Here is a 26,324-nt window from a genome sequence, read left to right on the forward strand (position 1 = left end):
ATAGAGCCCTTATTGGGCACTGGAATCTGCTGTGTCACATGCCAGTTTTTCATCCCCAGCTCCAAAGAAAAACTTTTTCACTGTGATGGTGTTCAAACACTGGAACAGGTTGATCAGAGAGGTCATGAAGTCTTCATCTGTGGAGGTAGTCAAAAACTGTCTGTACATAGTTCTAGACACCCATGCTATTGCCGACCCTGCTTGAGCAGGGGCATTGGACTAGGTGATCTCCAGAGATGCCTTCCAAGCTCAAGAATTCTGTGATTCTGTGAAATGCTTATGTCAGGGCACAGCAACACCATCAGCCCCTGGACACCAGGAAATTTGGGTTTCCTTCAGGGCCAGCCCACAGGAACCCTGAACTCAGTTTTCCCCCATTACCACTTCTGCCTATATCCTCCCCAGGACTGTGCTGCAGTCCAGACCAAAACCAAGAAGAACTATGGTTTTGGTTTGATTATTTCTAAGCAAACTCATGTAGAAATAGAAAGTGATTGCCCTAACTACATATTTTCCTCCCAAAACTTTCCTGTCCATGCCTTCTGATGCCTTTAAGCATTTCCCACCATTGCTAGTTTTGAGACCAATAAATTGTTGTACAGGCTTTCTCTTCAAACGCAGAAAATTTTCATTGATGTGAATTCCTGGAGACAGAGTAAATGCTTGGTCTGGACATTCCTTGGAAGGATCCATTTGTGACTCAAGTGATGCCAACGTCATTCCTCATAATGGGTCACAAGCACATATGATAAGTTGTCCTGAGGTGTGAAGCTTTGTGAGAGGTGGAATGAGGCCTCTCAGAGGCGATTCATACATCCAGCTCTGTGGCTCTAGTAGATCACACAGCTATTCAAAGTTCCTCTTCACGGACTCCAGACGTAGACAGGAAAGGTTCATCACTGTCCCCTGTGTCAGCAGGGCTTCCCATCCCTGCTGCCACAACCTCAGCTGAACAACGTGATCCTGAAAGCTTTGCAGAAGGAAGGCTGTGCTGACAACCAAAATTTTGCAGCTCCTGTTCACTGTGCTAGCAAAGGCACCTAGCAGAGTAGTAAAGGAGTGCTCCAAGCTGAATACTACTGGCATTCACTGGAAGGGATTAAAAAGGGGTTTTCATTGTGCTTGTCTGGGTGGTGGAGAGTTGAGACCAGGGTAGCACAAGCTCCCAGAAGTTGTTTATGTGTATGTGTGAAAGGACAGAGAAGGGCTGTTTATATAGCATAGGGTTGTGTTGGGGTGTTATCCTCCTGCTGGAGTGAGGGATTGTGCCTGTCTCTGGATGGGGGGGGGTTCTGCAGCAGATGCTCTTCACAGAGGTCTTTCTGTTGAGGAACCTCCTTTGTCTGTGGGGAGGAGGGAGAGAAAATGCAGCTGTGAGCAGAGACTGACAGACACCTAGGTCCAACAGACAGCAGAGAGGACAGGTATCTATCCTGTCTGAGGGGGAGAGGTATTTCCCAAAACGTCTTTGGGAGAAAGGAGAGGAGAGAACTCAAGGTGGCTGGAGTGCCCTGTCAAGGGTGCTTGGCTAAGAAGCGAGAGCAGCTCTGGAGAGACATGTTGGGCAGTGCTGGAGCAGTGCCTCCTGAAGGGACGGGCACAGGGGTTGTGCTGGACTGCAGCACAGCCCTGGGAGGGTGTGTTCAGAAGGCCTTTGGGGTGATGGGGGAAAACTGAGTTCAGGGTTGATGTGTGCTGTCCCTGAAGGATATTCAAAGTTCCTGGTGGCCAGGGGCTGGTGTTTCTGCTGTGCCTTGTCATAAGCATTTCACAGAATCTATGTCCAGACAGGTTTTGACTGTCTCCACCGATGATGACTCCATGACCTCTCTGAACAACCTGTTCCAGTGTTTAACCACCCTCACGGCAAAAAGGTTTTTCTTGGTGTTCAGATGGAATGGTATATGTTTTAATTTTTGCCCATTGCCTCTCATCCTGCCAGTAGGCACTACTGATAAAAGTCTGGCCACACAAATCAGAAGGTTTCAGCTTCCTGGTGCCCGTGGAGCTGTGAATACACTATGCTGTCCTTTGATGACCTGCTGCCTTGAAAGGAGGGGAAACATCAATAAGAATGATAGAAAGCTTGGGATGCCAGATTGAAGGCATCAGGGAGGAATATGATTTGCAGAGAGAGGCTCTCCTATGTACGCTCCAGGCTCATACCACATGGCTGCTTCCCTGCACCCCTCAGGAACCATTCCAAGGTACCCAGATGGGGTACATCACAGTGCTGCCAGAGCAGGGACACAGCAGGTCTGAGGGATCTGGCCTAGGGACAGAGTGCAACAAATGTGGGTAGTGGTGTTTCCAGCAAAGTAAGCCTCCTGGGAATAGGAGGCTGGGGCAGCCTGGAAACACTGACAACAGCCAACTGGACTTCACAGGAATCACACTGAAGGAGTCAGAGTAGTTGGCTGCAGATTCACCAGATGAAAGACGCTATCTGGCAAATGTCAAACCGTTTTGCCAAGATGCTTGCTTTAAGAAAAAGTTTTTCAAAGCAGAGGCAGTGGGTGGTTTCCCCTGTGTGGTGATGCCAGGTGATGCTGGCGTTCCCCTTAACTTCCTCAGGCCATGGGGCCCTGAATCCAGGTCTCCTGCACCTCAGCCAAGGCCAAATGGTTGGGAACTGCGGTTTCTAGGCAATCCCTCATTTAAGGCTTGGAGGTGGAGCTTATGCCACTGTTGGATTCCTATAGTGCTGCTGGTGGTGAAGACCCTCAGTCCTTCCAGTGTTGGTGCTGTTATCTGGTGCCTTTGGCTCCAGCCTTGATTATCATCACCTTCTTCATCCCAGCCTCCCCAGGCTCTCATTCTTTTTTCCATACCTCCTGACTCTGGACAAGGGCCAGGCGGTGGAGATGGCTATGTCACCACTACAGACCAACAGAATCCTGTAACCTCGAAGTTTTTACATGAGTCAGGAGTGAGAGAACCCTGGGTAACAGGTTAGCATCTCAAGGCTGCCTGGAGGCAACATGAAAAAGTTGGCCTGGGTTTGAGTTTTTTCTCAGTGGGAACCAAGTGCTGTGGCCCTGTCTGAGTCCCCTCAGACAATGAGGGGCTGAGACTGTGTCAGTGCCTGGCACTGTCACGGAGGGATGTCACTACAGGCCTCAGGAACTGGTTGAGCCCAGGCATGAGGTCGGGCACACCTATGTACCCACACACGCATGCACTAACACATACCCAATATGCACAAGTGTGCACAAATACATACACAGATGCACAGACACAAACAACACCAAGCTGGGTGAGAGTATCAATCTGCTGGAGGGTAGGAAGGCACTTCAGAGGGATCTGGACAGGTTAGATAGATGGGCCGAGACCAACGGCGTGAGGTTCAACAAGAACAAGTGCCGGGTCTTACACTTCAGCTACAACAACCCCATGCAGCACTACAGGCTGGGGGAAAAGTGGTTAGAAAGCGGCCTGGTGCAAAGAGACCTGGGGGTGCTGATCGACAGCCAGCTAAACATGAGCCAGCAGTGTGCCCAGGTGGCCAAGAAGGCCAATGGCATCCTGGCCTCTATTAGGAATAGTGTAGCCAGCCAGTCTAGGGAAGTGATCGTCCCTCTCTACTCGGCACTGGTGAGGCCGCACCTGGAATCCTGTGTCCAGTTCTGGGCCCCGCACTTGAAGAAAGATGTTGAGGTGTTGGAGCGAGTCCAGAGGAGGGCGACCAAACTGGTGAAGGGTCTGGAGGGTCTGACCTATGAGGAACGTCTGAGGGAGCTGGGGTTGTTTAGCCTGGAGAAGAGGAGGCTCAGAGGTGACCTTATTGCAGTCTACAACTACCTGAAGGGAGGTTGTAGTGAAGTGGGAGTTGGCCTCTTCTCCTGGGCAATTAGCGGTAGGACGAGAGGACACGGCCTCAAGCTTCACCAGGGGAGGTTCAGGTTGGACATTAGGAAGCATTTCTTCTCAGAAAGGGTCATTAGACATTGGAAGGGGCTGCCCAGGGAAGTGGTGGAGTCACCTTCTCTGGATGTGTTTAATAAAAGACTTGACATGGCACTTAGTGCCATGGTCTAGTTGACATGGTGGTGTCAGGGCAATGGTTGGGCTCGATGATCCCAGAGGTCTCTTCCAACCTGATTGATTCGGTGATTCTATGATTCTGTGAAATGTGCACAAGGACGCAGACATGTGTGGTTGCATATAATTACTCATAACTGTAGAAAAAAACACATGTCCACGGAAACATTCTCTCACCAGAGGCACACAGGTGTGTGTACACACAAGCATACAAGCACATAGATGTGCATGCAGGTAATCACACAGACCGGTACACAATCATGCTCCCATGCACATTATTGCAGAAGGGCACAAGAGGGCAGAGGCGATAAGAAGGGATGTGACTGAGGAGCTGCTGGAGATCTCCCTGCTAGAGCAGGGATGGGGCACTCTAAGCAGGACAGATGCACAGGCAGCATTGCTAGAGGAGTCTCAAGGACTGTCCCGAGAGAGGAGGAGGTCAAAGAGGTTGGCAGCTTCCTCCTGAGGGCAGCTTCAGGTAAAAGAGGGTTGAAAAGCTGAAGTGCAGTCCGCCTGCCTGGGAACACAACAGCCACTGACTGTTGGAGTGAGCCAAGAGGGAAGGAAAGAGGAGGACAGGGCACATAGTCACAAGAGCCCTTGGGGGACAAGACAAAGATTGCAGAGCTGGGAGCAGCTGGGACCCTTCCTGTCAGCAGGATCATAAAAAAAAACACAAAACACCAGAGTGCCCCAGGCTGACATCACCTGCATCCACTGGACACCTCAGGCACCTTCTGCCCCACCTGACTGAACCTGGCTGTGGAAATCCTGGGGCCTCACATCCCAGCACTCAAAATAAGCACCATTGAGGGAACGGACATGACATAAACCAGGAAATACAAAGGCAGTGTAGAGGAAATGAACTACACACGCCATATCATTATCTGGGATGTTTCCGTTCATCAGTAGTATGCACAAAAATTGTTGCTTATGCAGAGGCTGCCTTTGGGCCTGAGGCAGTGTGAGGCTGGTATAAAAGACAGAACAACTCATTACCCTCTCTACCACTTCTGTCACCTCCTTCTCCTTGGGAACTAGGTGAGTTGGAACCCCTTTTCTCCTCCACCTCCTCCTATAGAATGAGGTCTAGCCTTCAAGGATATCAAAGATAGTGGGAGAGAACAGAGGACAGAGGGTCTGTCATGGAGAGACTCTGAGGCTGGGCTGAGGTAGCTTTTTGGCTACAAGCTAGGCAGGAGCAACCCTGGGCCTGACTGTTATCTGAAGGACCCCACTAAGCTCAGACAAAGTAGCTCAAGTTTCCTCCTGCCCAGCCTCCACCTCCTCACCCAGCAGGCGTCTTGGCTTCCTTCTGGTGGGGTTCAGGTTCTTCCTCACATGTTCCTGTGCTCTATGTCCTCCCTGCCCTCTCTTCCAGGTGCATCATCAGCCCAGAGACATGTCCTGCTCAGACCAGTGCCAGCCATGCGTGCCATGCCAGCCCTGCGGTCCAACCCCGCTGGCCGGCAGCTGCAATGAGCCTTGTGTCAGGCAGTGCCAGAACTCCACCGTTGTCATCGAGCCCTCTCCCGTGGTGGTGATTCTTCCTGGCCCCATCCTCAGCTCCTTCCCACAGAACACCATTGTGGGCTCTTCCACCTCTGCTGCTGTTGGCAGCATCCTCAGCTGTGACGGAGTGCCCATCAACTCCTCGTGCTGTGACCTCTCCTGCATTACCAGCTGCTACTGTGACAGCAGAAGGTGCCCCCCTTGTTAAAGCCACTGGTGACAGCCCAGACAAGGACCCCTGGGAACCCTGAAGATGATGCCAGACTGAACGACGAAGATCATGGCCGTTGCTTTGAGAGGGACTGAACATGTCCCACTCCTCCCGCAAAAGGTGTGAGCCCTTTGGAAGGGGCCAGCCTGGGCTCTCTGAAAACATGACCAATGTTTTCTCATTCCCTTCCTCCACTCTGTCTTTTCCCTCCTTCTCCTTTGTTGTTTTCTGCTCTCTAGACCATGAGGCCCACCAAAGCCAGCTTAGGGGGGACCTGCCTGCCTCTCTCCCTCTGTCAGACAGCCAGAAGAGTACCTTGTGCAAACTCCCCCTTGATCATGGGCACTGACTCTTAGCTGCCCATGGTGATCCTTTCAGTGTGGCCTCTCTTCGGAGACATCTTGTTTCTCTCTTTCGACTCATTAAACTCTGCTGCATCCCAGCCTCTGGCTCTCAGTGGTCCTTTTCTCTCTGCATGCTCTCTAAAGCTGTCCAGGGAGAAACACAGATATGGTGGGTGGGAACAAATGGGTGAGCAAGTGGACCCTTTCTCGTTCCTGGAGGACTGGGAGGGCTCCTGCCCACACTGTGTGTGGGGTCCTTCAGTCACTGTCCCTTGGAGCTGAGAATGACGTCTCTGGCTACTCCACAGCCACTGACCATCAGCGAGGATGGAAGGAGGGGATGGTAGGAGATACCACCTTGTTTAGAGCCCAGAGCCTCCTCCTCCTCTTCACCTTCCCGCCCTTCTCCAGAAGGAGGGAGCATGGCATGCATCCAAGGGCAAGGACAGCTAGGGCAAGCTCCCTGTTCTTCCTTCACACCCAGAGAGGAAGCTGTGTAGCCCAGCACAGAGTTTGCAGGGCTGAGGTGTCTTGTGGACTCCTTACCTCAACTCCCATCAGACAGAGCAGCTCCAGGACAGAAAGGTTATTCACCTGGGCCTGCAAGATGACTCAGATGCATGTCTGACAGTTCCTCCAATGCTACTGTAGAGAGAGCACCAATCAGAACAGCCCGCGCTCTCTCTTTGCAGCTCACGGCAAATGCAATCCCAGCCTGGGGTGCAGGGAAAGAACAGTGCCATGGCAGGAGCTCTCACCACCTTCTCCTTTTCCCTGAGTCACTAACCTCAGGTCCTCACAGAAAAACAATAGTTGCCTGCAGATCTCTGGGTGCATATTGGGAAATAGGAGTGCCAGGAGAGAACTGAGGGCCCTTTCCCCAGAGCTCAGCCTGGCACAGAGTGGCCTCCTGTCAGGATGCCAAGAGAGGAGAACCATACTGCGCCTCTCCTCCTAAGCTCCCTCCTCTCCTGAAGCCTAGAGCTCAGAGGGAACTGCCTTTGGTGCTTGAAGATCTGAAATCTGGGATTACAAAGAGAGCCGAGATCTTCTGCACTGACCTATCTGTGAAACATTGAGAGGGAATGGGCTGGAAAAGAGAGGCAATGAGGGATGGATGGTTGGGGTAAGAAATGCAAGTGAATGGAGTCTGAGACAACCAAAGCAGCAGGTGTTTCTCCTCTGTCATCAGTTCTCATGCAGGACCTTTGCTAGCAGAGTCAGAAAGAGCTGAAGAAAGCAGGTCATCAGCACAGCAGCTCCCATTCACAGCTTTCCTCCCACACGGCCTTTGGGGTGTCCTTGTTTGTTTGAGCCTATGGCAGGAGGGTTGGTGGGCTGTGCTCTGCCCATGGCTGTAAAGCTGCCACTAGTTCCCAGATACACAAGCACAAAGGCCCATTCACATCATTGCCCACTATCCTCTGAGGGGAACAATGCTGGAGAAAGAGCCTGCTCCTGATGGCACAGATACAAGCAGAAAGAAAAAGCATGTAAGTGATAATCACATCATGGCACTTCTAATTACCAGAGCTGCTGCAAAAGAACATAGGTCTTAGCTGGCTTCGAGGAACCCAGCAGGCTGCTAGTAAGGTGAAAAAGATCATGGGTTGAGGTGAAGACGGGGATTCCTTACCAATTACCATCACGGACAAAACAGACTTGACTTGGGGAAGATTTGTTTAACTTACTACTAACAGAAATTAGAGCAGGATGGTGAGAAACAGCCACAAAAATCCTAAAATCCCTTCACCACATCCCCACCTCTTTTTCACAGACTCAACTTCCCTCCTTCATTCATGGCTTTTCTATTTCCTCCACACCCAAGCAGCGCAGTGGGAAGCAGAATGGGGCCTTGCAGTCAATACACAATTCCTTCCTGCACAAAGAGGGACTTTTCCTGACCTGCTTGTGAAGATGTAGCAGGTTTTTAGCAGTTTGCAGTAAATCACAAGTCACACTCAGGCTCAGGTTCTTGTCTTACATATGTCTGGGGTTAAACTAGACAAGCAAGTCAGTGAGTGTACTGGTTTTGCCTAGCATGGAGTTAAGTGTCTTCATAGTAGCTTGTATGGGGCTATGTTTTGGATTTGTGCTGAAAGTAGTGTTGATAAAACAGGGATGTTTTAGCTGTTGTTGAGCAGTGCTTATACAGCATCAAGACCTTTTCTACTCCTTAGACCACCCCTCCAGCGAGTAGGCTAGGGGTGCACAAGAAGTTGGGAGGGGACACAGCTGGGACAGCTGACCCCAACTGACGAATAGGATAATCCATGCCTTATAACACCACGCTGTGCAATAAAACTGGGGAACTGAAGCTGGCAGGAGCAGCCATTCGTGAGGGAGTGGCTGGGCTACCGTAGCTTGCTGGTGAGCAATCGTTTTCTTTTGCATTGCTTCTTTTTCTTCGGTTTATTTTCCTTTGTTATTGTTGTTATTTTTTCTTGTTTTCTTCTTTCAAATCTTTTTTTAATTATTAAACTGCATTTATCTCAACCCATGATTGTTCTCACTTTTACCCTTCAATTCTATCCCCCATCCCTCTTGGGGGAAGTGAATGAGGAGCTGTGTGCTGCTTAGCTGCCAGACATGGTTAAACAACAGCAGTGCATCAGTGAGTCAAGGTCAGAATGAGGTCTCATTGCAATAATCCGGGTTCAACAAAGTCCAGCTATAACCAGGTGCATTATAGAACCATAGAATCACAGAATGGTTTGAATTGGAAGGGACCTTAAAGATCATCTAGTTCCAGCTCCCCTGCCACAGACAGGAACACCTTTCCACTAGACCAGGTTGCTCAAAGCCTCATCCAACCTCGCCTTAAACACTTCCAGGGAGGGGACAGCCACAGCTTCTCTAGGCAACCTGGGCCAGTGTCTCACCACCCTCACAGCAAAGAATTTCTTCCTAAGATCTAATCTAAATCTCCCCTCTTTCAGTTTAAAACCATTCCCCATCGTTCTGTCACTACTTGCCCTTGTAAAAAGCTCATCTCCAACTTTCCTGTAGGCCCTTCAGGTACTGGAAGGTTGCTAGAAGGTCTCCCCGGAGCCTTCTCTTCTCCAGACTGAACAGCCCCAGCTCTCTCAGCCTGTCTCCAGAGCAGAGGTGCTCCAGCCCTCTGATCATCTTCGTGGCCTCCTCTGGACTCACTCCAACAGCTCCATGTCCTTCTTCTGTTGGGGGCCCCAGAGCTGGATGCAGCACTGCAGGTGGGGTCTCACGAGAGCAGAGTAAAGGGGCAGAATGCCCTCCCTTGACCTGCTGACCACACTGCTGGTGATGCAGCCCAGGATACAGTTGGTCTTCTGAGCTGCAAGCGCACAGTGCTGGCTCATGTTGAGCTTCTCGTCAGCCATCACCCCCAAGTCCTTCTCCTCAGGGCTGCTCATCCATTCTCTGCCCATCCTGTATTTCTGCTTGGGATTGCCCTGAGGTCTTGGTTAAGCGGGGAAGAGTATCACATGTCAGGGAGAAAACTGACATCAGTGGAGCCCATGCCCTGATGCAGGCACATATGCGTCAGTTCTGGAGATGTAACTCAGGTTGGGGCCAAGCAGTAGATTTAAGCTTAAAAGTTTTTCCAATGGGAAGGGGAGATGACTCTAGATGAAGCCTCCCAGCAGCACCACCTGGCAATGATCTCAGCAAGGCCAGCGAAGGGAAGGGAACAGCCCTCAGCTATGCTACCTCTAAGCCAGGTGGGTCCAAATATCCTACATCTCCCAGCAGAGTAATATCTGGACCCTGGTCCCTTTACTCCAATATCAACTTGGTGCAAGGTCTCGGCCCCTGCCTCACTCAGCACCAGGCTGATGAGTTGCAGAAGTGCATCTGGCATTGGCCTGGACATGAGGAACCTGTATCCCATCCCAGTCACCAGCAACACTGCATTGTAAGGGGATACATTCAGGGACGATGGCCTGCATAGGTGGGCACGCTTTCTTGGCCTTTCCACGTGTACAGAAAGCAAGAAATGGAGGGCACAGGAGGCAGAGACTGCATTTTAGTTCTCTGAGTACCTCTCTGCCAGGCCAAAGTCACCTCCATTCAGCTGTAGATGGGCTCCTTCTGGCAAGGGCAATCTGCTGCTCTGCAGTGCCCATGGACACACCAGGGTGGAGACACCCTGCTAGGACCTGCACATGACATCATGACGAGGGTCACACAAGTACAGACTGACACACGTGTGCTCATGCATGCCTTCACGGAAACATGCAAAACCCTGTACACTCACATAAAGCCAGAAAACATCAGCAACTGTGGACTCTGCTGAGGAGATGCAGGGGGCCACAAAGGCAGAACAGAACTCAAGTACCCCGGGGAAGGACCAGGCCCCAGACATGCTCATGGTGTTGCCTGAGGGCCTGCAGAGGCTGCACATGGAGGGGATGAGGCAAATGAGCATAGCAAAAGTGTCCTGAGAGCACTGTTAGTGTTGGAAAAAAGGGTCAAACCCTCCCAGCAGAAGACCATTTGTGTGCAACAATGAGCGACCATCAGAGAGATGTGGGGAGCAAGAGAAAAGGATTTGGCATGTCCTCTCAAATGGCAGTCCTGGGGCATCCAGACAAGAAAGACATGAGCAGTGGTTATTTCCTGACAACTTTGCCACAAACAAGCCCACGGGAATGACCTAGGTGCACATCACCTGCCTGCACAGGACACCATCAGCACTTGAGCTGAGTCTTCTGCCTGTGCTGATGTGTTTCTACCCCGGACATCCTCGGGCCTCTCATCCCGGCACTTACAGAAGCCTTCATATGGGAAAACACGTGGCATAAGCCAGGAAATGAAAAGGCAGCAGTGCAGGAAACCAAGACACCACCCATACCATTAGCTGGGATGGTTTGCATTTGACATGAGCTTGTCAGAAAATTATTACTTCCACAAAGGTTGCCTCTGGGCCTGAGGCAGTGCAGAGCTAGTATAAAAGGCAGCCCAGTTCTCTGCTCTCTCATCCACTTCTCTTGCCTCCTTCTCCTTGGGAATCAGGTGAGTGTGAAGCCTCTTCTCCCCCTCCTTCAAGATCAGCTCTTTCCTCCACGTATGTCTACAGATGATATGGGCTGTCCTAGCCCAGGGCTGGCAGCTGCTTCTCATGGGAGAGGGAAGGGGAGAGAAGGTCTTCTACAGAGAGCAGCTGGGAGTTAGTTGAGGTGGCTCCTGCGCTTTGAGCTGTGGAGCATATGCTGAGCCAGGAGGAGCCTTGGTTCCACAGTGGCTGGGTGCAGTGCTGTTTCTCATGTGTCCATGTTTTCTGCTTCCCCCTGCCCTCTCTCCCAGGTGCAACTCAGGCCCCAAGACATGTCCTGCTACGACCAGTGCCAGCCATGCCAGCCCTGCTGCCCACCATGCCAGCCCTGTGGTCCAACCCCTCTGGCCAACAGCTGCAATGAGCCCTGTGTCAGGCAGTGCCAGAACTCCACCGTAGTCATCGAACCCTCCCCCGTGGTGGTGACCCTGCCCGGCCCCATCCTCAGCTCCTTCCCACAGAACACCATTGTGGGCTCCTCTACCTCTGCTGCTGTTGGCAGCATCCTCAGCTGTGATGGAGTGCCTATCAACTCTGGGTGCTGTGACCTCTCCTGCATTACTAGCCGCTACTGTGGCAACAGATGTCAGCCCTGCTAAGTCTGCTGGCAACATCCCCTGGCAAGAACCTCCAAGGCCTCGGAACATAATGCTGGACAGGAGATAGAGCTCAGGGCATTGTATTTAGAGCCTCGGGCCATTGTTTCCTTCTTTCAATCTCTCTCTTTTCCTTACCTTTCCTGTCCCCACCACACAATGACAGCCTGGTGAGGACCTGTTTGCCTCCCTCCCTCTGGAGGGCAGGCAGACAGACATCCCGCAGGAGCTCCTTTCTTCATCTTAGTGATATCCTGGTCCTCCATGTAGGCCACCTCCTTTTCTTCTTTAGACTCATTAAAGTTGTGCTGTATCCAAGCCTGGGCCTCCAAGTCCTCCTTCCTTCTGTGGCAAGTCATCCAAAAGGTGGAGGAAGGGAAGAGTGGGACTTTAGTGGATTTTGTTTTATGCACTTTCCCTTGGAGCTGAGGAAGGCATCCCTGGATACTCCACAGCCAATGACCATCAATGAGAGGATGGCTCCAAAGGGTGGCAGGAGTGGGGATGGGAAACAACAATGCCTGGGGAAAGCCCATAGCCTCGTCTCACACTTTCCTTACACTCCATTACCTTCTCTAGATTCCGTGGCCACTACACAAGGACACAACCAGATGAGGTACACAGGTACCTCAGACAGTCCTTCAGCACCTGGCAGGGCACAGCTGCTGTCCAGATGTGCAGGGCTGAGGTAATTCACAAGTTCGGATTGGTATCAGCCACACTTAGGCTAAACAATGGAGTCCCCACTCCCTGTGATCCCAACAGCCCCATCGGCCGCTGGAGCTCCAGGAGAGCACCCAGTGCCTGAAGAACCACTTTCTGTCCACCACCACACCGTTTACAGGCAGATGGTAACCGAGCAGATGGCAGCAGTGCATCCTCACAGCAACTTGGGCTCTCCGCAGTCCAGTGACTCCCTGCCTTCTCATTGCTTGTTTCAGGGGTCCATCTTCCCTGAATTTGTGCAAATGACTTGTAGCTTCACTATTAATGTCAACATTTAGGTATGCTTTTCAATTATAGTTAAAAATATCTTTATAGATAATGGCCTTATCCCCGAGTAATGCTCTAAATCCTGGTATCCCTCATGTATCCATGGTCTCCTGGATGCAGAAAAGGAACTCCTGAAGGCTTTGCTGGGCTCAAAATAAATGCTCAGGCACACAGCACCTCATGGACCACGTGAGGTTCCACTCATGCTCTTCCTGACCACAGTTTGGGGCAGAGGCACCATCTTTGTTCATGTCACTGGGTGCTGGGCACCTTCAACATGACAGGAGAGCACCAACACATGCATAGCACAAACGCTGGGGATGACCCTTCCCATACTCGTCTTCCCTGACTCCCCAGGTGCTCTGAGGCAGGGCCAGCCTGAGCTCTGCTCGCAACACCACTGCTCCTCACTTGAAGGCCAGGGTCTTCCTAACACGGCAGTCCCTGGCCATTGGAGATCTGTCCTCCAACAGACCCGGCACACCACTGGGGACCACATGGGCACACTGAAGGGCAGGGCTGTGCCCTCATAGTAGGACACCTCTCCCCATGCCATGCTCTGCAGGGAACAGGACCAGTGTGGGTAGTTACACTGGGAGGACGAGTACTGCTTCTAAGCCCAGGAAGGCACAGCTCCAGCATAGGTCCAAAGCTCCGCTATGCCCTGCACCCAGGCAGTGGACCCAGGATGAAGCCCTTCAGCACACACCTAGAAGACGTAGATAATCACTACACTCTGGGTACATGTATCTACCACCTTAGACAGATGTCTAATATGGATCTCCTGACTCACCCTGTCGGGGGTTCTCATTTCTCTTGATTGTGACAAATGCCTTCTAGAGAAGAAGTGCAGATGTTCATGTCCCTCTTTGCTATTCCCTGCTTGCAGTGTCTCTTTAGGTGAACAAGTCTAGAGACACTCACTAAGCTGAACACCCCTCAGAAGAAATTACGATCAGTTTATTCATGAAACCATGAAATTAATTTAGCATATTTCCAAGTGACAAAATCCACTGCAGGGAGTCTACAACTATCTGAAGGGAGGTTGTAGCAGAGTGGGAGTTGGCCTCTTCTCCCAGGCAACTAGCGATAGGACGAGAGGACACAGCCTCAAGCTTCCCCAGGGGTGGTTCAGGTTAGACATTAGGAAGCATTTCTTCTCAGAAAGGGTCATTAGACATTGGAAGGGGCTGCCCAGGGAGGTGGTGGAGTCATCATCTCTGGATGTGTTTAAGAAAAGACTGGACATGGCTCTTAGTGCCATGGTCTAGTTGACATGGTGGTGTCAGGGCAATGGTTGGACTCAATAATTGCAGAGGTCTCCTCCAACCTGATTGATTCTGTGATTCTGAGTCCAAACATTTTCCCCTGAGCAGATTGATACACTTGCCACAGAAGGAAGGAGGACTCAGAGGCCCAGGCTTGGATGCAGCACAACTTTAATGAGTCTAAAGAAGAAAAGGAGGTGGCTCACAGGGAGCACCAGGGACAGCCACTAAGATGAAGAAAGAAGCTCCTGCAGGGTGTCCATCTTCTTGCCCTGCAAAGCAAAGAAGGCCAACGGATCCCCATCAGGCTGGCTCTGGGAGACAGCGACAGCAAAGGAAATGTAGAGACAGAAGAGTGGAAGAAGGAAACAATGGCCCAAACAATGCCCCAAAGCTCTATCTCCTGTCCAGCATTATGTTCCGAGGCCTTGGAGGTTCTTGCCAGGGGATGTTGCCAGCAGACTTAGCAGGGCTGACATCTGTTGCCACAGTAGCGGCTAGTAATGCAGGAGAGGTCACAGCACCCAGAGTTGATGGGCACTCCATCACAGCTGAGGATGCTGCCAACAGCAGCAGAGGTGGAAGATCCCACAATGGTGTTCTGTGGGAAGGAGCTGAGGATGGGGCCAGGCAGGGTCACCACCACGGGGGAGGGTTCGATGACTACGGTGGAGTTCTGGCACTGCCTGACACAGGGCTCATTGCAGCTGTTGGCCAGAGGGGTTGGACCACAGGGCTGGCATGGTGGGCAGCAGGGCTGGCATGGCCGGCACTGGTCGTAGCAGGACATGTCTTGGGGCCTGGAGGTGCACCTGGGAGAGAGGGCAAGGGGAAGCAGAAAACATGGACACATGAGAAGCAGCACTGCACCCAGCCACTGTGGAACCAAGGCTCCTCCTGGCTCAGCATATGCTCCACAGCTCAAAGCGCAGGAGCCACCTCAACTAACTCCCAGCTGCTCTCTGTAGAAGACCTTCTCTCCCCTTCCCTCTCCCATGAGAAGCAGCTGCCAGCCCTGGGCTAGGACAGCCCATATCATCTGTAGACATACGTGGAGGAAAGAGCTGATCTTGAAGGAGGGGGAGAAGAGGCTTCACACTCACCTGATTCCCAAGGAGAAGGAGGCAAGAGAAGTGGATGAGAGAGCAGAGAACTGGGCTGCCTTTTATACTAGCTCTGCACTGCCTCAGGCCCAGAGGCAACCTTTGTGGAAGTAATAATTTTCTGACAAGCTCATGTCAAATGCAAACCATCCCAGCTAATGGTATGGGTGGTGTCTTGGTTTCCTGCACTGCTGCCTTTTCATTTCCTGGCTTATGCCACGTGTTTTCCCATATGAAGTCTTCTGTAAGTGCCGGGATGAGAGGCCTAAGGATGTCCGGGGTAGAAACAAGTCAGCACAGGCAGAAGACTCAGCTTAAGTGCTGATGGTGTCCTGTGCAGGCAGGTGATGTGCACCTGGGTCATTCCTGTGGGCTTGTTTGTGGCAAAGTTGTCAGGAAATGGGCATCGCTCTCATGTTTCTTGTCTGGATGCCCCAGAACTGCCATTAAAGAGGACATGCCAAATCCTTTTCTCTTGCTCCCCACACCTCTCTCTGATGGTTGCTCATTGTTGCACACAAATGGTCTTCTGCTGGGAAGGTTTGACCCCATTGCAACACTAACAGTGCTCTCGGGATAATTTTGCTGTGCTTATTTGCCTCATCCCCTCTCTGTGCAGCCTCTGCAGGTCCTCAGGCAACACCATGAGCATGTCTGGGGCCTGGTCCTTCCCCGGGTACTTGAGTTCTGTTCTGCCTTTGTGGTCCCCTGTATCTCCTCAGCAGAGTCCACAGTTGCTGATGTTTTCTGGCTTTATGTGAGCGTACAGGGTTTTGCATGTTTCCGTGAAGGCATGCATGAACACATGTGTGTCAGTCTGTACTTGTGTGCCCCTCGTCATGATGTCATGTGCAGGTCCTAGCAGGGTGTCTCCACCCTGATGTGTCCATGGGCACTGCAGAGCAGCAGATTGCCCTTGCCAGAAGGAGCCCGTCTACAGCTGAATGGAGGTGACTTTGGCCTGGCAGAGAGGTGCTCAGAGAACTAAAATGCAGTCTCTGCCTCCTGTGCCCTCCATTTCTTGCTTTCTGTACACGTGGAAAGGCCAAGAAAGCATGCCCACCTATGCAGGCCGTCATCCCTGAATATATCCCCTTACAATGCAGTGTTGCTGGTGACTGGGATGGGATACAGGTTCCTCATGTCCAGGCCAATGCCAGATGCACTTCTGCAACTCATCAGCCTGGTGCTGAGTGAGGCAGGGGCTGAGACCTTGCACCAAATTGATATTGGAGTAAAGGGACCAGGGTCCAGATATTACTCTGCTGGGAGATGTAGGATATTTGGACCCACCTGGCTTAGAGGTAGCGTAGCTGAGGGCTGTTCCCTTCCCTTCGCTGGCCTTGCTGAGATCATTGCCAGGTGGTGCTGCTGGGAGGCTTAATCTAGAGTCAACTCCTCTTCCCATGGGAGCAGCTTTTAAGCTTAAATCTACTGCTTGGCCCCAACCTGACACGACATGGACCCCACCAATGTCAGTTTTGACCCTGATATGCAGGTGACTTCCTAGCTTGACCTGCCTCATCTCTATGAATACACCTGGTGTTTGCCGGACTTTGTTGAACCCTGATTATTGTCATGAGACCTCATCCTCACCTTGACTCACTGATGCACTGTTGTTGTTGTTTAACCCTGTCCGTCAGCTAAGCACCACACAGTGCCTCACTCACTTCCCCCAAGTGGGATGAGGGGTAGAATTGGAAGGGTAAAAGTGAGAACAATCATGGGTTGAGATAAAGACAGTTTAATAATTAAAAAAAAATTTGCAACAAAAAGAAAAAAAAAAACAACAACAACAAAGGAAAATAAATCCAAGAAAAACAAGTTATGCAAAAGGAAACAATTCCTCACCACCAACTGATATTTGCCCAGCCACTCCCCGAGCAACAGCAGCCCCTGCCAACCTCAGCTACCCAGTTTTATTGTAGAGCATGTAATAAGGCATGGAATATCATAGAATCATAGAATGGTTTGGATTGGAAGGGATCTTAAAGATCATCTCGTTCCACCCCCCCTGCCACTGGCAGGGACACCTTTCACTAGACCAGGTTGATCAAAACCCCATCCAACCTGACCTTGAACACTGCCAGGGAGGGGGCCCACAACATCTCTGGGCAACCTGTTCCAGTGCCTCTCCACCCTCACAGGAAAGAATCTCTTCCTAACATGTAACCTAAATCTACCCTCTTTCAGTTTGAAACCATTAACCCTCATCTCACCACTACATGCCCTTGTAAACAGGCATATAGTGCCCTTTTTACACATCCCTTTGGTCGGTTGGTGTCAGCTGTCCCAGCTGTGTCCCCTCCCAACTTCTTGTGCACCCCCAGCCTACTCGCTGGAGGGGTGGTCTAAGGAGTAGAAAAGGTCTTGATGCTGTGTAAGCACTGCTCAACAACAGCTAAAACATCCCTGTTTTATCAACACTACTTTCAGCACAAATCCAAAACATAGCCCCATACAAGCTACTATGAAGAAACTTAACTCTATCCCAAAAAAAAACCAGTACACTCACTGACTTGCTTTTCTAGTTTGACCCCAGACATATGTAAGACAAGAACCTGAGCCAGAACACAAGCAGGATGACTTAAAACTCTGTGCACACTTGGAGACCTATGATCTTACTGGGGTTTTGGAGATAAGATGGGATAGCTCTCATGTCTGGAGTGCGCAGTGGCTCTGTAAAACAGAAGGCAGAATTACAACCCTGCACTCCCATAAGAGCAGATTTTTGTCCCCTCAGGGACCAGCCAGGCAGAATCCTTTGGGAAAGCACCCAGGGGGGTAAAAGAGGCCCGGGGGAATGGGAAATACAACAGTTGAGATCTGATGATAATAAAAATAAGTAAGCTCCATCTGTTCCACTTGATAAAGGATATACCAAGGACATTAGATGACTGTATTTTTGGAGCACTTATTCCAAATTTTTAAGGGTGACCAATAATACAATTTTTCTTAAGGTTATTCAAAGTTATGTCTGTCCCTTAATGAAGACTAGACTGGTTCTTTTCTGTTGAAATTTTTTTTCATCTAATTGTGCTGAAGAGAAGCACACGGAAGAGTGCTTCGCACCTCACTCAAAAGAGAGAAGTAGCAGTAAGTTTCAACAATATTGAAATATTCAAGGAGTGGCTGAGGGAAGTGGGGTTGTTTAGCCTGGAGAAAAGGAAGCTCAGGGGAGACCTTATTGCTCTCTACAACTACCTGAAAGTAGATTGTAGGGAGGGGGGGTCGGTCTCTTCTCCCGAGTAACAAGCGATGTGACAAGAGGAAATGGCCTCAAATTGCCCCAGGGGAGGTTTAGATTGGATATTAGGAAAAATTTCTTTACCAAAAGGGTTGTCAAGCACTGGATCAGGCTGCCCAGGGCAGTGGTGGAGTCCCCATCCCTAGAGGGATTTAAAAGCTGTGGAGATGTGGTGCTGAGGGCCATGGGTTAGTAGTGGCTTTGGCAGTGCTGGGCTAACGGTTGGACTTGATGATCTTAAAGGTCCTTTCCAACCAAAACAATTCTATGATTTTTATGATTCTATGACTCTATATTTTATTGATACAAGACAATGAGTTAACAAAGTTCAATGATAAATGTGAGTGGTTTAACAAGATGCGGTGACAAAGTACACTTGATTACTGCATGGAAGAAAAACAGGCAAATTGAGTTAAACTTGAGTTAGAATGATTCACACAGAGACCAGACGTTCAGAAAGGTAAGGCAGACGCTGCACTTCCGTCACAAGGTTAGGAATGGACCCCCTTGCTTTCTAAACTGCTGATGCAGCTTAAGTGTGGCTAGATCCAATCTTGGTCTCAGACTTGGTCAACAGTTGATGTCTAATGGGAGGAATACGAAGAGTAAGGAAGACCCTCCCATTGAGTCATGAGGTTCAGAGTGGACCCCTTTACTTTCTAAAATCCTGGAAGAGCTTAGATCAGAGGTCCTAGCTGGACCAGTTCTCATGCAGGACCTTTGCTAGCAGAGTCAGAAAGAGCTGAAGAAAGCAGGTCATCAGTACAACAGCTCCAGTTCACAGCTTTCCTCGCACATGGCCTTTGGGGTGTCCTTGTTTGTTTGAGCCTATGGCAGGAGGGTTGGTGGGCTGTGCTCTGTCCATGGCTGTAAAGCTGCCACTAGTTCCCAGGTACACAAGCAGAAAGGACAATTGACATCACTGCCCGCGGTCCTCTGAGGGGAAAAACGCAGGAGAAAGAGCCAGCTCCTGATGGCACAGATTGAAAGCAGAAAAAGTTCATGTATGTGATAAACACTCATGGCACTTCTAATTACCAGAGTTGTTGTAAAACCAAAAAAATCTTGGCTGGCTCACAGACACCCACCCAGCTGCTCCCTCACTCTCCCTCCTTAACAGGATATGAGGAGAAAGTAAGGTGAAAAACTTTGTGAGTCAATATAAAGACAGGGGGATTACTTGCCAATTACCATCACAGGCAAAATGGACTTGAATTGCGGAAGATTCATTTAAATTATTAGCAACGGAAATTAGAGCAGGATGGTGAGAAACAGCCACAAAAATCCTAAAATACCTTCACCACATCCCCACCTCTTTTTCACAGACTCAATTTCCCTCCTTCATTCATGGCTCTTCTACATCCTCCACACCCAAGCAGCGCAGTGGGAAGCAGAATGGGGGTTGCAGTTGGTACACAGCAATTCCTTCCTGCACAAAGAGGGATTTTTTCTGACCTGCTCATGAAAACACAGCAGGGTTTTAGCAGTTTGCCCTAAAATCACATGTCCCTGCCTTCACAGACACATTGCTGAGACCTTAACGCAGTTTTTTATGGAGCATAAGGAAATCCTGGTGCTTGAACACCAGAGAAGTTTGACTCAGAATCACCGAATCACCGAATCAATCAGGTTGGAAGAGACCTCTGGGATCATCGAGTCCAACCGTTGCCCTGACACCACCACTACTAGACCATGGCACTAAGAGCCAAGTCCAGTCTTTTCTTAAACACATCCAGAGATGATGACTCCACCACCTCCCTGGGCAGCCCCTTCCAATGTCTAATGACCCTTTCTGAAAAGAAATGCTTCCTAATGTCCAACCTGAACCTTCCCTGGTGAAGCTTGAGGCTGTGTCCCCTTGTCCTATCGCTAGTTGCCTGGGAGAAGATGATGATTCCCACTTCGCTACAACCTCCCTTCAGATAGTTGTAGACTGCAATAAGGTCACCTCTGAGCCTCCTCTTCTCCAGGCTAAACAACCCCAGCTCCCTCAGACGTTCCTCATAGGTCAGACCCTCCAGACCCTTCACCAGTTTGGTCGCCCTCCTCTGGACTCGCTCCAACACCTCAACATCTTTCTTCAAGTGCAGGACCCAGAACTGGACACAGTACTCAAGGTGCGACCTCACCAGTGCCGAGTAGAGAGGGACGATCCCTTCCCCAGACCGTCTGGCTACACTATTCCTAATAGAGGCCAGGATGCCATTGGCCTTCTTGGCCACCTGGGCACACTGCTGGCTCATGTTTAGCCGGCTGTCGATCAGCACCCCTAGGTCTCTTTCCGCCGGGCCGCTCTCTAACCACTCTTCCCCCAGCCTGTAGAGCTGCATGGGGTTGTTGTGGCCGAAGTGTAAGACCCGGCACTTGTTCTTGTTGAACCTCATGCCGTTGGTCTCAGCCCATCTATCTAACCTGTCCAGATCCCTCTGTAGGACCTTCCTACCCTCCACCAGATCGACACTCCCACATAGCTTAGTGTCATCTGCAAATTTACTGAGGGTGCACTCAATCCCTACGTCTAGATCATCTATAAAGATATTGAACAGCACCGGCCCCAGAACTGAGCCCTGGGGAACACCGCTAGTGACCGGCCGCCAGTTGGACTTTGCCCCATTCACCACCACTCTCTGGGCTCGGCCAACCAGCCAGTTTTTAACCCATCGAAGAGTGCTCCCATCCAAGCCCCGGGCAGCCAGTTTGTCTAGGAGGATGCTGTGGGAGACAGTGTCGAATGCCTTCCTGAAGTCTAGATAGATGACATCCACAGCCCTGCCCTCATCTACTAAGCAGGTCACTTGGCCATAGAAGGAGACCAGGTTGGTCAAGCAGGACCTGCCTTTCATGAATCCATGTTGGCTGGCCCCGATGCCCCGATTGTCCTGCATGTGCCATGTAATGGCACTCAGGATGATCTGTTCCATCACCTTGCCTGGCACCGAGGTCAGGCTGACAGGCCTATAGTTCCCTGGATCATCCTTCCGACCCTTCTTGTAGATGGGTGTTACATTTGCTAATTTCCAGTCAGCTGGAACTTCTCCAGTTAACCAGGACTGCCGGTAGATAATCGAGAGTGGTTTGGCAAGTTCATCTGACAGTTCCTTCATTACTCTGGGGTGAATCCCATCTGGGCCCATAGCCTTGTGGGTGTCCAATTGGCACAGCAGGTCCCTAACCGTCTCCTCCTGGATTACGGGGGGTTCACACAGCCCCCCATCCCTAACCAGGCTCTGTCTCCTGAGGACAGCTGGTCTTGACATTAAAGACTCAAAGCTGTTTGACTCCCCTTGCTCCACCCAGAGAGTCTGTCCTATATGTCCCATCAGACCAACATCTGGACCCCATTCCCTTCAGTTCAATACCTTTTTGATGCCAAGTCTTGGCCCCTGCCTCACCCAGCACCAGGCTGATGAGTTGCAGAAGTGCATCTGGCATTGGCCTGGACATGAGGAACCCGTGCCTCATCTCAGTCACCAGTAACACTGCATCATAAGGGGATACATTCAGGGATGACGGCCTGCATAGGTGGGCACCTTTCTTGGCCTTCCTCCCTGGATGTAAAGCAAGAAATGGAGGGCACAGGAAGTAGAGACTGCATTTTAGTTCTCTGAGCACCTCTCTGGCAGGCCAAAGGCACCTCCATTCAGATGTAAATGGGCTCCTTCTGGCAAGGGCAATCTGCTACTCTGCAGTGCCGTTGGACAGACCAGGGAAGAGTCCCCCTGCTAGGACCTGCACATGACATCATGACGAGGGTCACACAAGTACAGACTGACACACATGTGCTCATGCATGCCTGCATGGAAACATGCAAAACCCTGTACGCTCACATAAAACCAGAAAACATCAGCAACTGTGGACTCTGCTGAGGAGATGCTGGGGACCACACTGGCAGAAGAGGACTCAAGTACCCCGGGGAAGGATGAGGCTCCAGACATACTCATGGTGTTGCCTGAGGACCTGCAGAGGCTGCACAGAGAGGGGATGAGGCAAATGAGCCCAGCAAAATTGTCCTGAGAGCACTCTTAGTGTTGGAAAAAAGGGTCAAACCCTCCCAGCAGAAGACCACTTATGAGCCCAACAGTGGGCATCCATCAGAGAGAGATGTGAGGAGCAAGAGAAAAGCATTTGTCATGTCCTCTCAAATGGCAGTCCTGGGGCATCCAGACAAGAAACACGAGAGGATGCCCGTTTCCTGTCAACTTTGCCACAAACAAGCCCACAGGAATGACCCAGGTGCACATCACCTGCCTGCACAGGACACCATCAGCACTTGAGCTGAGTCTTCTGCCTGCGCTGACGTGTTTCTGCCCCGGACATCCTCGGGCCTCTCATCCCGGCACTTACAGAAGCCTTCATATGGGAAAGCACGTGGCATAAGCCAGGAAATGAAAAGGCAGCAGTGCAGGAAACCAAGACACCACCCATACCATTAGCTGGGATGGTTTGCATTTGACATGAGCTTGTCAGAAAATTATTACTTCCACAAAGGTTGCCTCTGAGCCTGAGGCAGTGCAGAGCTCCTATAAAAGGCAGCCCAGTTCTCTGCTCTCTCATCCACTTCTCTTGCCTCCTTCTCCTTGGGAATCAGGTGTGTGTGAAGCCTCTTCTCCCCCTCCTTCAAGATCAGCTCTTTCCTCCATGTGTGTCTACAGATGATATGGGCTGTCCTAGCCCAGGGCTGGCAGCTGCTTCTCATGGGAGAGAGAAGGGGAGAGAAGGTCTTCCACAGAGAGGAGCTGGGAGTTAGTTGAGGTGGCTCCTGCGCTTTGAGCTGTGCAACGTATACTGAGCCAGGAGATGCCTTGGTTCCACAGTGGCTGGGTGCAGTGCTGCTTCTCATGTGTCCATGTTTTCTGCTTCCCCCTGCCCTCTCTCCCAGGTGCAACTCAGGCCCCAAGACATGTCCTGCTACGACCAGTGCCGGCCATGCCAGCCCTGCTGCCCGCCATGCCAGCCCTGTGGTCCAACCCCTCTGGCCAACAGCTGCAATGAGCCTTGTGTCAGGCAGTGCCAGAACTCCACCGTAGTCATCGAGCCCTCCCCTGTGGTGGTGACCCTGCCTGGCCCCATCCTCAGCTCCTTCCCACAGAACACCATTGTGGGATCTTCCACCTCTGCAGCTGTTGGCAGCATCCTCAGCTGTGATGGAGTGCCCATCAACTCTGGGTGCTGTGACCTCTCCTGCATTACTAGCCGCTACTGTGGCAACAGATGTCAGCCCTGCTAAGTCTGCTGGCAACATCCCCTGGCAAGAACCTCCAAGGCCTCGGAACATAATGCTGGACAGGAGATAGAGCTTTGGGGCATTGTTTGGGCCATTGTTTCCTTCTTCCACTCTCTTCTCTCTTTACCTTTCCTGTAAACACCACCCAATTACAGCCTGGTGGTGACCTGTTTGGCAGGCTGTCTGCAAGAGGTTCTTTCTGCACCTTAGTGGCTGTCCCTGGCGCTCCCCGTGAGCCACCTCCTTTTCTTCTTTAGACTCATTAAAGTTGTGCTGCATCCAAGCCTGGGCCTCTGAGTCCTCCTTCCTTCTGTGGGAAGTCTACCAGTCTGTTCAGGGGAAAAGGTGGAGGAAGGGAATGGTGGGACTTACCGTAGTGGATTTTGTTTTGTGCATTTTCCCTTGGAGCTGAGGAAGGCATCCCTGGCTACTCCACAGCCAATGACCATCAATGAGAGGATGGCTCCAAAGAGTGGCAGGAGTGCGGATGGGAAACAACAATGCCTGGGGAAAGCCCATAGCCTCATCTCCCACTTACCATCCCCTCCATTACCCGACCTAGAGTCCATGGCCAGTACACATGAGCACGAGCAGATGAGATAGATAGGTACCTCAGACAGTCCTTCAGCACCTGGCAGGGCACAGCTGCTGTCCAGATGTGCAGGGCTGAGGTAATTCACAAGTTCGGATTGGTATCAGTCACACTTAAGCTAAACAATGGAGTCCCCACTCCCTGTGAACTCAACAGCCCCATGGGCCACTGAAGCTCCAGGAGAGCACCCCGTGCCTGAAGAACCACTTTCTGTCCACCACCACACCATTTACAGGCAGATGGTGACTGAGCAGATGGCAGCATGCACAGGGCATCCCCACAGCAACTTGGGCTCTCCGCAGTCCAGTGACTCCCTGCCTTCTCATTGCTTGTTTCAGGGGTCCATCTTCCCTGAATTTGTGCAAATGACTTGTGGCTTCACTATTAATGTCAACATTTCAATACGACTTTCCATTTCAATTTGGTTCTAGATGTTGGCACTCATCCCCGAGTAATGCTCTAAATCCTGGCATCTTTCAGGTATCTTCCTGTCCACCGTTTGGGGCAGAGACATCATCTTTCTCCATCTCACTGGGTGTTGGGCATCTTCGGCATTACTGGACAGGCACCAACACATGCATAGCACAAACGCTGGGGGATGATACTCCCCATACTCATCTTCCCTGACTCCCCAGGTGCTCTGAGGCAGGGCCAGCCTGAGCTCTGCTCACAGCACCACTGCTCCTCACTTGAAGACCAGGGTCTTTCTAGCACTGCAGTCCCTGGCCATTGGAGATCTGTCCTCCAACAGACCCGGCACACCACTGAAAACCACATGTGCACATGAAGGGCAGAGCTCTGCCCTCATAGTAGGACACCTCTCCCCATGCCGTGCTCTGCCGGGAACAGGACCAGTGTGGGTAGTTACACTGGGAGGATGAGTACTGCTTCTAAGCCCAGGAAGGCACAGCTCCAGCATAGGTCCAAAGCTCTGCTATGTCCTGCACCCAGGCAGTGGACCCCAGGACGAAGCCCTTCAGCACACAACAGAGTTGTCACCTAGAAGACCTAGATATGGAGAAGGCTGAGGTACTCAATGACTTTTTTGCCTCAGTCTTCAGCTACCGGCAAGAGCTGTATCTTCACCACCTAAGTCGCAGAAGGCAGAGGCAGGGACTGGAAGGATGAAGAACCACCCACTGTAGGAGAAGATCAGGTTCAAGACCATCTAAGGAGCCTGAAGGTGCACAAGTCCATGGGACCTCATGAGGTGCATCCACAGGTCCTGAAGGAACTGGCGGATGAAGTTGCTAAGCTGCTATCCATCATTTTTGAGAAGTCGTGGCAGTCTGGTGAAGTTCGCACTGACTGGAAAAAGGGAAACATAACCCCCATCTTCAAGAAGGGGAAAAAAGAAGACCCGGGGAACTACAGGCCAGTCAGTCTCACCTCGGTGCCTGGCAAGATCATAGAGCAGATAGTCTTGGAAACTATACTGAGGCACATGGAAATCAAGGAGCCAACATGGCTTCACCAAGGGCAAGTCATGCCTGACAAATCTGGGGGCCTTCTACGACAGGGTTACAGCACTGGTGGATAGGGGAAGAGCAACTGATGTCATCTACCTGGACTTGTGCAAAGCATTTGACACTGTCCCGCACGACATCCTTGTCTCTAAATTGGAGAGACATGGACTTGATGGGTGGACCACTCAGTGGATAAAGAATTGGCTGGATGGTCACACTCAAAGAGTTACAGTCAACAGCTCAATATCCAAGTGGAGACTAGTGACGAGTGGCATTCCTCAGGGGTCGGGATTGGGACTGGTCCTGTTTAACACCTTTGTCGGTGACATGGACAGTGGGATTGAGTGCACCCTCAGCAAGTTAGCCAATGACAGCAAGCTGTGCGGTGTGGTTGAGACGCTGGAAGGAAGGGATGCCATCCAGAGGGACCTTGACAGGCTTGAGAGCTGGGCCTGTGCAAACCGCAAGAAGTTCAACAAGGCCAAGTGCAAGGTCCTGCACGTGGGTCAGGGCAATCCCAAGCACAAATACAGTCTGGGCAGAGAATGGACTGAGAGCAGCCCTGAGGAGAAGGACTTGGGGGTGATGGTTGACGAGAAGCTCAACATGAGCTGGTAATGTGCGCTTGCAGCCCAGAAAGCCAACTGTATCCTGGGCTGCATCCCCAGCAGCGTGGTCAGCAGGTCGAAGGA

At 51.2% G+C, this 26,324-nt stretch overlaps 3 pseudogenes; 2 read left to right on the plus strand and 1 right to left on the minus strand.

The window, feature by feature from the left end:
- The first annotated feature begins 10,969 nt into the window (after positions 1 to 10,969).
- On the plus strand, positions 10,970 to 11,742 carry LOC137673696 (feather keratin Cos1-1/Cos1-3/Cos2-1-like; annotated as a pseudogene).
- Positions 11,743 to 14,463: 2,721 nt separating this feature from the next.
- LOC137673695 (feather keratin Cos1-1/Cos1-3/Cos2-1-like) lies at positions 14,464 to 15,237 on the minus strand (annotated as a pseudogene).
- Positions 15,238 to 22,804: 7,567 nt separating this feature from the next.
- On the plus strand, positions 22,805 to 23,577 carry LOC137673700 (feather keratin Cos1-1/Cos1-3/Cos2-1-like; annotated as a pseudogene).
- Positions 23,578 to 26,324: the final 2,747 nt, after the last annotated feature.

The sequence above is a fragment of the Nyctibius grandis genome, chromosome 26 (genome assembly GCF_013368605.1).
Source record: "Nyctibius grandis isolate bNycGra1 chromosome 26, bNycGra1.pri, whole genome shotgun sequence".
In the NCBI taxonomy this organism is placed as follows: domain Eukaryota; kingdom Metazoa; phylum Chordata; class Aves; order Nyctibiiformes; family Nyctibiidae; genus Nyctibius; species Nyctibius grandis.